The sequence below is a fragment of the Stegodyphus dumicola genome, chromosome 5 (assembly GCF_044657685.1).
Source record: "Stegodyphus dumicola isolate Sdum_Otavi_A_Nest chromosome 5, ASM4465768v1".
Taxonomy (NCBI): Eukaryota; Metazoa; Arthropoda; class Arachnida; order Araneae; family Eresidae; genus Stegodyphus; species Stegodyphus dumicola.
In genome coordinates, this window is record NC_140772.1 from 12,393,901 (window position 1) to 12,406,578 (window position 12,678).

At 32.2% G+C, this 12,678-nt stretch overlaps 1 protein-coding gene across 1 annotated transcript in view; it reads right to left on the reverse strand.

Annotated features, from left to right (window-relative positions):
* LOC146997050 (uncharacterized) overlaps window positions 1-11,859 on the reverse strand; it is a 35,555-nt gene extending 23,696 nt beyond the window's left edge. The window contains exons 1-2 of the mRNA XM_085816454.1: window positions 11,714-11,859; window positions 4,535-4,569 (exon numbers count right to left, since the gene is read on the reverse strand). The gene's annotated coding sequence lies outside the window, so the exon portion shown is untranslated. The remainder of the gene's footprint in view (window positions 1-4,534; window positions 4,570-11,713) is intronic.
* Window positions 11,860-12,678: the final 819 nt, after the last annotated feature.

The window sequence follows — 12,678 nt, forward strand, 5'->3', positions numbered from 1 at the left end:
GGTATACATTCTACAACCAGTCCAACATGAGCTTCTATATCTCCTTCAAAGAAATCAGATCCTGCATCAGTGAATGATCTTGATAATGCATCCGCTATAAAAAGTTCTTTTCCTGGTTTATATTTTATCTCAAACTGATATGGCTCTAATCTTATACACATTCTTTGTAGTCTTACAGGGCTTTCATTTAATGGCTTTTTGAAAATTGATTCCAGTGGTTTATGATCACTTTCCACAGTAATATTTTTTCCAAATATATACTGGTGAAATTTCTCACACGCAAATACAATAGCTAAAGTTTCCTTTTCAATTTGAGCATAATTCTTCTGTGTATCTGTTAATGCCTTAGATGAATATGCCACTGGTAAATTATTCTGCAGTAAGACTGCTCCTAGTCCTTCTTGAGATGCATCTACAGATAAAACTACTAGCATGTTTATATCATAATACTGAAAAACTGGTTTATTTACTAAGACATTTTTTAGTCTTCTAAATGCTTTTTCATGTGTTGCATTCCAGTTCTAGATAACTTGTTTTTTCAACGAATCTCTTAAACATGATGTCAATTCTGATACATTAGGTATAAATCTAGAAACATATGTAATCATTCCTAAGAAAGTTTCTAATTCTTTCACATTTTTTGGTTGTTTTATATCTAGAATAGCCTTAATTTTGTCTTCATCTGGTTTTAAACCATCTTTAGAAAATATAGTATGTCCCATATATTCCACTTCATTCAGCCCAAATTTACATTTATTTAAATTAAATTTAACATTCTTTTCTCTGGCTCTGTCCAACAACTTCTTTAATCTTGAATCATGTTCTTTTTTATCTTTACCCCAAACTAATAAGTCATCTATATATACACAGTCCAGTCACATTAATGTGACCACCACGTACTTTCCATGTCAGAGTTAAATAACCAATCACAGAAGGCAGGTGGCAGCACAGTGCAGTTGAGCGTATATAAAGGGTGTGTGAGGGCTTCGGAAAACATTTCAATCGTTGGCGTAATGCAGAAACGAAGCGATTTATCCGACTTCCAAAAGGGCATGATCATTGGCTTTTGGGCCAAGGGTGGAAGCATTTCCGAAACGGCTGAGTTTGTGAACTGTTCGCGTGCCGCCGTGGTAAAAGTGTACCGTGCATGGCAAAATGGGACTGTCCAAAATCAGCGACGTGGCAAATGTGGTGCACCACGGGCCATAGATGATAGAGGCGAACGACGGTTGCGGAGATGCGTTCAGGCAGATAAACGGGCTACCGTTAAGCAACTGACCACCAAAATGAACCAAGGGGCTACCAAAAGTGTCTCCCAAAGTACTATTCAGTGAACATTGCTGCGTCTGGGCCTCCGAAGCAGACGCCTGGTTCGTGCACCTATGCTGACTGCTGTTCATCTACGGTGAAGGCTAGAATTTGCACGCCAGTACAGCAGCTGGACGTCCACTGAGTGGCGACAGGTTGCGTTTTCGGATGAATCGCGTTTTATGCTCCATCGGACAGATGGACGTTGGCGTATAAGGCGTGAAACCTCTGAAAGGAACCACCCTGCAACCATTGCCGGAACGGTCCAAGCTGGAGGCGGGAGCATTATGGTCTGGGGAATGTTTTCCTGGCATTCTCTAGGTTCACTGATCATTGTGGAAGGCACAATGGATCAATACAAGTACGCATCTGTCCTTGCGGACCATGTTCACCCCTACATGCGCATTGTTTTTCCTCAGGATGATGGCATCTTCCAGCAGGACAATGCGAGGTGCCATACAGCTGCCAGTGTACGTGCGTGGTTCGAAGAGCACCAGGATGAGTTTACCGTCCTCCCCTGGCCAGCAAACTCACCTGACTTAAACCCAATCGAGCATCTGTGGGACCATCTCGATCGAGTTGTTCGCGCCATGGATCCTCAACCACGTAATCTAGCGCAGCTGGCCACGGCATTAGAGTGGGCATGGCTCAACATCCCAGAGAACACCTTCAGGGACCTATGTGACTCTCTTCCTGCACGTCTCGCAGCAGTCCGCTCTGCGAAAGGTGGTTATTCTGGCTTTTGACAGATGGTCACATTAATGTGACTGGACTGTGTATTTGAACTCCTTCTAAATCACTAAAAATTTCAGAAAAACTTCTGTGGAAAACTTCTGGTGATGAACTCAGTCCATATGGCAACCTCAAAAAACAATATCTACCAAACGGAGTGTTAAATGTAGTAAATTCACAACTTGAATCTGACAGTTTAATTTGCCAAAATGCTTTGTTTGCATCTAAAATACTAAAGCCTTTGCATTTGTCATTTGAGATGAAATTTCTTCAAAGGTTGGTATGTGATAATGTTCTCTCAGTATATTTTGGTTAAGGTGCTGAAGATCTAAACACACTCTTAAATTTCCATCCTTTTTCCTTACTACCACTAATGAATTCACGAATTCTGTTGGTTGGTTAACTTTCTTTATAATACCATCTTTTTCCATTCTTGCTAATTCCTTTTTTAATGGATTTAATAAGCTAAGTGGAATTTTCCTACAGAGTTCTATTTTACCAACAGCTCCTGGTTTTAATTTAATATGATATGTATATCCAGTTAAATTCCCAGTTCCTTTAAACAATTCTTGATATCCTTTTAAAGATTCTGGTAACTTTTCATTGGAATCAGGATTTACTGTACAAATTCTTTGTATTAGGTTTAATTTTTGCAATGTAGGTAAACCTAAAATAGCTGGAACAGTTTTATCACATGCTACGACTTGAAATTCTACTTCATCCTTGTCCCCTTTCGATGTTTCACATAATAATTTACATTTTTTGACTACATCAATTGTAGTACCATTATCTCCTAAATTTAATTGTTTAAATTTAGGCAATGGTAGCACATTACACTGAGCTCCAGTATCCAACTTAACAAATAAATATTTAGAATGTTAATTTTTAGTTTTTCAAACAATTCGGTTTTATTTTTAGAAAATGGATTTGTATCTTCTACTGACCCTAAAATATATTCATTACCATTATTATGTAACTCATGCTCTAAATTATTCTATACAACATTAACATTTTTATAAGTGCACATTTTAGAAAAGTGATTTTTCTTTTTACAGTACAAGCAAATCTTATTATAAAGCAGGACAGTTGTATAACTTATGAAAAGTTCCACATTTTCTACATGGTTTTGGATTATTGTACTTATTTCCTTGATAGTTTGAAGATTTAGTACTTTGCTGCTTTTGTTTTACATGATAGTCTTTCTTACAAGGCTGACTTTTTTCCTCTGAAGGTGGAAATTTATTACGTTTGATCGCTTCTATTTTATTTTCTTCAGTTAAAGTTTTCAGCTGAAGTTCTGCTAATTCAGAAGCTTTACACATTTTAATACATTTCTCCAATGTTAACTGATCTTCCCTTAATAATCTATCTTTGAGATTTTTATTTAGAATTCCACTTACTATTCTATCTCTTATTAAACTATCTTTTAATTCTCCAAATCCACAGTTGCTACTTAATTTCTTTAAATCGGTTAAGAAATCATCAAATAATTCACCTACATGTTGTGTTCGACAGAAAAATATATGTCTATCAACACTTTTGTTTGCTTTCGGTATGCAAAAATTTTCGAAAGCTTCAATTACTTTGTCAACATCCTTTTTATCTTCTTCACTTAAATTAAAAGTATTAAACTTTTCAAGTGCTTCTTCACCAATAATATGCAATAAAATAGCTACTTTAATTTCAGGTGATTTAGTAATACCACCAGAAGCTAACATATAAATTTGGAATTTTTGTTTCCATTTCTTCCAATTTTCGCTTAAATTTCCTTCGAAACTTAGATTACTTGGTGGCTTTAATCCATCCATATTTAATTTAAGACTTTAAATAGTTTATATATATACGTATTTTTAGCCACTTCCAATAAAAATAAACAACGCACTTACCATCGATAGAAGTTTCGATTTCACTGTAAACAACTTCCCATCATGTTTTTGTTTAGAATATCTTTACGGACTCTGCATGGTTCTTCAAAAAAAATTTTCTTTTTAATCTACCTTCCACTGCGCCATGTGTTGTATTTTATATGTGTTGGGTACGTGCTCAGTGATGATTACAAGATGTACACAAACATCATTTATTCTACATTGCTCATCTACTATTCTATATTACAGTTATGATTAAAGATAATAATAGATACAGTTACAGTTACATATATAACAACGTTCTTTGGAGCCTGAATTAATCATAATCACAGAAGTTCAGTGGTTATGTAAAAATTATCTGCAGCAGGATAACTCAGAAAGTTCTGGGAAAGAGTAAAATATACACCAAAAATTTTGGAATCATTTACCATGATCTTTATTAAATAAATTTAAGATGATTTCTCGAAATAAAAATTAAACTTTTTTAAAAATTAAATCCTGGAAAGCACTTTCCTGTTTTTACACATGTGCTTAAAATTCTAATTTAGAATGCAATTGTCAAAAACTGAATCATTGCCTATGAAAAAATATTTCATTTTCAGATTAGATATCAAAATTTTTTTTTTTACCTCAGTAGTACATAGACTTCAAACTGCAAAATGTCCTGCAAAAAAGAAATAAAAATTCATTTCAATAGTCAGTACATAACGGAATATGCTATACAATATTTACATATACATTGCTTCAAAGCACTAAACTGGGATGTAAATTTCTTCTGAAATTTAAGATGAATATGAAAAATATATACAATAAATAATTATGAAACTAACTTGAAGACCTTTAACCAAGAATTTAAACATGCTGCTAATTAATGTACACAGAATCATAACCTCTAGTGCAGTAATAAGGAATAGCAAATGTAATAAACAGTAACTCTTTAATCAACATTTTAAGAAAACTGCTGAAACTGAACATGAAACACAAAGTTAATAATTTCAAAAACAGTAATAAAAAAAGTGTTTCAAATCTAATAACATGTATACACACTTTTGGGCATAATAGCAATTCAGCCTTTTAGGGCATAGTGCATGCTGCAGAAAAGGTTTGAGATGGCACACAAACTGGTTTCAGTTCACCAGTTTTATATTCCTTTGGCCAGTGAAGGCAAACTCATTAGTCAACAGAGTCAATTATCAACAGTTCAACACTGAAATCTCTTTACAGAGCCACATATTTTAAACTTAAATTACATAGATATTTATACTTTTATACACTTAACTAGATGCTGGCTTTTAGTGAGAACGTTTTCGATCTGATCAAGGTACGTTCGCTAAGTTTTGACTTTCTTCCAACTCTTCCATCCACACTTAACTTGTAGTCTCGTTTCGTGTATCTTCTTCCATTCATTCTCTGTATATGTAAAAATCATCTTATACCTTTCTCAATACTACATCTTTTTTTTCGCTCCACAACACTCCCTAAAATTAACTCAATACTTCAGTTTTTAAGTCTTAGTTAAACTATATATGTATGATGAATAAAACTTGATATTATACTTAATAATGATACTATTTATTGATAAAAGAGAATTGTAAGATATCGAAAAACTTAAATCACAATAATGACTAACAGAACACTAATGTGAACAATGGCCTTGCATCTCCTTGAAAAGTTTGCATTTTGTATGTTGTTTTTAATTTTAAGCATTATTCCAAGTTTTCATGAATAAGACAACTTCTCAATTTACTCTTGACAAAAAGTTCATGTTTGAAAATGATTGTTCATATGAATACGTAGACTCAAATAAGGAAAACATCAAACATTAGTTTTTTAAGCTGATTATATGTGTCGGGAATAATATTATTCCACATGTTAAAAATCAACATATCTTCCTTCTCCAGGTTACTTGTGCTGTGAACTAAGCACACATTATTTTTCTCAATGTTTCTGTGTCAGCACTGAGATGTTCAAATTTCAAGTTTCGTAATTTTTTTTTTTTTAATCCAGCAATTTATTTCAGAGTTGCCAGTGTGAATATTAAACAGAAAAATTCAATTCTGTTTCACTAGTATAAAGAGGTTTTTAAACAAAGGCTAACGTTGCTTTGCTGATTCTGAATTCCTGAAACCTGCTGAGAAAAACTTCTCTCATATCTAAAACTGTTATTTTGAAATAGCAAATGTCAATATTAGATCTATTTTCTTGGGGATCTTTCAACAGGTTAGGAAAGTGAATCAAAGTTTCTGTTTCAAAATCTTGAGCAAAAAGAGATAATTTGCTTTCAAATGAAATAACTTCTCACAACATCAGAAAAATTGTGTTTCCTTTCTCCAGTAGTTTTTTGATTAAGCTGATTTAGATGAGATGTAACGTCTACCATAAAATAAAATTTTTGGATCCATTGATCATTCATTAGTTCTGGATTATAAACTTTTCAAGGAGAAATACTTTAACTTCTGTTAATAAGGATGCAAAATGTTTCAAAACATTTCCTCTTGATAACCAATGCACTTTATTATTCAGCAGAAGATCTGAGTACTTGCTCTCCATTTCAACTAAAAATTCCTTAACTGGCGATGATTAAGAACTTTAGTTATAATGGGGTTCATAATAATATAATCACAAATTCCATAACTTTGCAAATTTCTTCTGGAAATGTCTGCGCACAAAGCACTTCTTGATGAATGATACAATGGTAAGTAAGATCTTGTTACTGATTTTTCCTTTCAAAATAATAACAAATACGTTTCTTACGCTGGTCATTCTTTTTGCCCTGTCTGTTGCAATTGAGACAAATTTATCGAGTGGAATATGATGTTTATGAATGCATCCAATTAGAGCATTTGCAATATCTTCTTCGCGTGTTTGACTTTTGAGTTGCAATAATCCTAAAAATTCTTCTTTGGGACTCGTTAGATGAAATAAATCGTATAAAAAGTGAAACTTGCACTGTATCATTTGTATCACAAGACTCGTCAACTGCTATTGATAAAGCTGAAACCAACCAGCTGGAAGATCTTCAACTACAGATAGTTACTAGTAATGTCATATCTTGGAGAAAGTTACTAGTAATGTCATGTCTTGGAGAACATCCTTGAAATGCTACTAACAAAAAATATGCAACACACTCAAATGGATAAATTTTTAAATAATGTCTGCGTTAAAATTTACTCTACAATACCCCTTGGTGAATATTTTTTTTTTTTTTTTTTAATGCCAAGATCGTCGTCAAGAAGAATCAACACCAATTTCAAGATAATGCCGATTCTTCTGCTCGCTACAAACAAGAAGTCAAAGACTTACAAAAACTCGGTGTCCATGTACACGTCAACCTATTTTAATTTTAAAAAAAAATCAGAGAATTGCACAAACCAGGCATTGCACACTGTCTTAACTTTGTTCATGTACACATCAACCTATTTTCACTTAAACAAAGTTAAAACTATCATGTTAACCAGAAAAAAATTTGCCGCTGTCTGAACACACAGAGAAGAACAAATAACTAAAAATACACAAACAGAAAGTAATAAATAATCAAAAATACATATTTCCTAACATAAAAACATTAAACAACAAATCTTTTAACAAAAATTAACACATGGAGACTAATAAATAAATGAAACGTCAATTCTTTAATATACCCTTTTATTGTGTGCATACTTTCATGCTTCCCACCACCATCTCCTCCATCCTCCACGTAAGGAATTCAATTAAATTTTTGGTCGTTTCGGCTCATCTGCTTTTAATGGTGGATAAATACATGTAATAGCATCCAAACCATCAACATTCATCCTCTTACTTACCTCAGACATACTCAAATTATGGTACCCACGTCAAAATACAGCACCAATGCATGTGCAACTAAACACATCAAATGAAAAGAATGGAAAGAATAAAAAAATCCCGGTCCATACAGAAGGGTTACTATTACAAAAAGGGCCAAAATCTCAATTTATCACAACACGTTTGGTGATATTCGCAGAAATAATGGCTTCTTAATGACAAAATCTAAAAAAAAAACCACAATTTTCCCCAAGGCTAGTTTTGCCAACATTATCAACATTAGGGCTTTTAAATTTCACGAACAATGCTACTTGCCGATTTTTTTCAGACAGAAACCAAGGGATACCATACAGTAAAGATCAGCCTGATGTCTGATTATACTTACATAATGTATTGATCAGTGTAATGTTGAAATTGACAGTTTTTTTTAATTGAGATAACTTTTGTCATCCACAGAAAAAATAATAACAGTTTTATAAAAAAAGTGTTACCCTGTAGCTTACATATTAAACAGCATATCGAAATAGAGTACAAACTGATGGCAAAAATAAAATCAAAATAGAGTATGAATCGAGAAAATTTCAAGTAGTGAATGAAAGTTTTTATTGATCAAAGTACTTTAAATCCGGATAAAATCGGTAATGTAACTTAGATCAAAATAAAATTAAATTAGACATAAATATTAATTGATTAAACACAGCTTGAACCCTGATGTAACATCTACAAATATCTCCGGCTCTACTCTTATATGCGTCTTAAGATCACCAAATGTGGCGATATGTATTCTGCGCTGGTTTTTCGTGGAATTCAGTGTTGTGAGATGGTTTGGTGTACGATGCTGTTTCAATGGCAACCCTTTTGACATTGAAACTTATCTTGTTATATCTTTATTATCGTGCGTGTTTTGAAATGGCCTATGTTGCAATGATAGACGTGGTGGGAAGGTTTCAGCACGTATTTTAGACCGTGTGGAAAGTAAATTTAGTATTAAAAGGTACGATGTTGGAGTTGTTAACAAGTCTTTTGTTCACGGGCGTGTTTATGAGGATTGAAGTGTATTTTTGGATTTTCTGTGGTACTTTTAAAACGGAGTTTGAAATGCGGAGCTGCTATGAGAACTCAGATGAAGAAAGCTGTAAGATAGTCCTTGTGTGGATTTGCAGTCAAATGCTTCCTGGTAAAGTATGTGGCTGTCAGCAGAGTTTTAAGATTTGGATCGTGGTTTTCGTGTAGTAAGTTAACTTGGGGGAAAGTTTTTATTGTTACTTTCGAAATTTTGAATCGCAGAAAGACATGTGATATAGCAAAATGGTGGTACTTTTGTTCACAGACGCTGTGTGACAGGCGAAATTTTATTAACGAATGTATTATGGTAAGTGCATTTTATTTTACTGTTTTTATTTTGTAGAATGTTATGTTCATTGTTTTTTTACTATGAATTTTTGTTCTTATTGTTGTTTTTGAATTGTTTGTAATTTTAGTTTATTTTGTTGATTTGTGCGCAATGCCTAGATTGTGCAATTCGTAGATATTTTTTTAAGTTTAAACAGGATGCTGTGTACATGGTATTCTTTGAAATTTATTGTTGTTATGTTAATTTATTAAAGTGAGGTGTGCATAGTTCGTAGTCTAGATTGTGCAGTTCGTAAATAAGTTAAAACATCGCTGTGTACATTGATTCTTGTCAAATATTTTTGGTTAGAAACTTTACATTTTTGCTATCTAAATTTTTTGTTTTTGTTTTGGATTTTTAGCTCAAATTGAGTGTTCAAAACGTGGTTTTTGTACATACAAAAACCGGATTTTTAGAGACATTTTAGGCTTAAAGTTCTAAATGTAGACAAAAAATTTAGATAGTAATATGGCACCGTGAAGTTTCTTTCCAAAAATGTTTGGTGAGAAATTTGTCGCCACATTTGCCAACTTGAGGGCGCATATAAGAGTAGTTCCATATCTCCATTAGATCAAGATAACTCAGATCAGATGTTTAATAAAATTAATAAAATGTAATGAAAAATACAATTCAGGTGAAATAAAATTTAATAAGAAAAATTATTCTGAAAATCACTAAAGGTGAAAAGATGGAATTAGCATAATTTAAGTTTAATTCATTCAATGAATTTTATTTATTTCTGGGAAACATTTTCCTTAATAAAGGCTAAAAACTGAAAACTGGGAGATTTGGTAATCTACCAGGAGACCAGAAGAAAAACCAGAGTTGGCAGCTGTGGTTTATGAATATATATATATAAAAAAAAAAAAAAAAAAAAAAAAACCTATTTTAGACTGGTATATACCAACATTTTCTGTATTTTTTGTTGTTTAATTTATAAAGCAAGTTAAAAAGCAATCTAAATAAATATATATATATTTCAAGTACTGAAAAGGAAGGGCATGATGAGAATGATCTTTTAGCAATGGTGAAAGGGGTGAATAGGGCAAAATAGGTTGAGAACCACAATGTTAGATCTTTTAAGTACTAGTAAAAAAAATGAAGTTTGAAGCTTTCCAGGACATTCAATTATTATTAAATGAAATTTGTTTATATCTAATTAGAATTTCTGAATAAATCAAATACATTCATGAAAACAAGCAATTTCAAAAGTCATTAAAATAACAGTAGTCAAGAAAGCATAATGTTACCAGTAAGAAATCTTTAACAAAGTGAAAGATCATCCACATAATTTAATTGCTATGTTAATTAATCTCAAAATAAATAAGAAATATTATCTTCCAATTAACAGTTACAGAAAGAGGCTCTCTGCAGAAGTATATATGTTTCATGAAAAGATGCAATGAAATTTTCCCTAAATATATTGATTACTATTTTTAACATCATAACTCATCAGTTCTAAAGATAACAAAAAAAGAAAAAGAATTTTCAGGAAAGCTTAACTTTAAACGTTTTTATTTTGTGAAAGCAATCTGCTTTCAAACTTTTATTTTACAATTTTTAATTAACATAATCTATTATTTTAAAGTTGCATTATGGGAAGAAATGTATTCATGGAAAGGTTGTTTTACATTATGAAAAGCTTCTATCATTCTACAACTTTTATTTATTTTTAATTAAAACAAATTTTAAGACATTTAACAGGAAGAGAGAAATAAAATGGAATGGAAATATCCCCATTATAAATAATCAATAAAGATCCTGAATTAAAAAAAAAAGTGTGGAAATTTTTTTCTTCCTAAATATTTAACATTACTGGATAAATAGTAGCATTTAGGCTGATTAGCATATTTCAGCTAAATATACACTGTATCCTTAATTCTTACACATCTATTACAATATAAATATACCTAATATTAAAAGTTTGAAAAACAATATTATAATTAAACTGTCTTGGACTAAATATCTCATAAGATTAATACAGTTCTGCTTCAAGTAAGAGAAAAGTATTTACGTAATTAATTGATAATACTGTATTATATTCTACAAGACCTCTTTGTTGGTTTTCCAAGAGGTTTTACCATTCAAATTCTGCCCTGCTTCAGAAAATATGTTATAGTGTCAAAAGCTGTTAAATACATGATTTTAGAAATTTTCAGAAAGATCATTTAAAAAATTTTACTAAAAAATTCCTTACAAACCAATAACAAATTTAAGAGTTTCTAGTTTATTTACAGTGTGAGCTCCGTCTAAGGTATTTCGTGCGTTATGGCATTTTGTCCCATTTTTAACGAGCATTTTAAGCTAAACATACGGTTCTGAAGAATAATGGTCAACTTAATATAATATATGACATGACGAAAATACGGTCAGCCTATTTTTAAACTTATACTTTACACCTGGATTTATTGTAAAATGAAGACTAAGAAAACGCATAATTCAAGGAAACTAACATTTTATACTTTTAGTTTCGCACATTTAGATATTCTGGCACTTTCTTTGGAAACTACACATATTCGATTACATTTGGATATCAAAAATTTTAATTTACTTGTATACTAAATTTCTATGTACAAACCGATCACGAATATAAATATTTTGTGTAGTTGAAAAAAGAATACATAATACATACAAAGCAAGCTTTTTGAAGCGTTCTTCTCCTTCATGAACCGCATCCATATCCATAGTCATCTGACACAGGTGAAGTCTCGGAAATTTTAAAAAACAAAACCACACGGTATACAACAGATTTGTTCTTTGGCGCAACCACAACCAGCGAATCAGCTTTACGTTGCAACGCAGTGTTGCCAAATCGCGCAATTTTTGACAAAACTATGCTGCTAAAATTTATGTGCATGCGATTTTGGGAAATTTTCGCTGCTCTTTTTACTTAAACGCTCATATGTTACAATTAATTTATAATAAAAAGATTTTGTCCCCCCCAGATGATATAGTGTTTAGGAGCCACTCGAATTTTTTCATTATTTAATTTCTTCAAATATAATGCAGAACTCTAACATCTAACATTTGATGGCAACAGTTTGAAAAGTGAAACGGACCTTTATAGTGATTCAACGCAAAATCGCAAAACGAAAACAGTCATCCTTTAGGGACAAAGCCCCTTTTAATAATTGAATATGTTCATTATAATGTAGAATTTTCACGGCAACAGTCATATTTTGTTTACATAAGCTTTGAGCATGATAGCGCACGGAGTGTTCTTTTTCTGATATGTTTAGAATGCTAAATAAAGACGTTCGTTTTTAATTAAAAAGGTTTTCTCTGCCAAATATATTTCCATTCGTCCGAAGTTATTAAAATAAGTTAAGAAATTGATTAATTTCAAACAGGAGGCAAAGGCGGGCCCACTTATTTGTTGCCTCCATAATAAAGTAACCACCGCTTCTGGTTTTAGCAGTGGCCAACGTCTAATGACGAATTGGGCCCGGCATTGGTGTAACATAACAACTATTTTAGGCTTAAACCCTACATACAGAGGTCCTAAGGTCATACAGTAGCTACCGCAGAGATAAGCGCCTCAATTTGGTGTTGTTCTGTTATCAGGACCGGATTCAGATATAGCTGAAAGCTGACGAT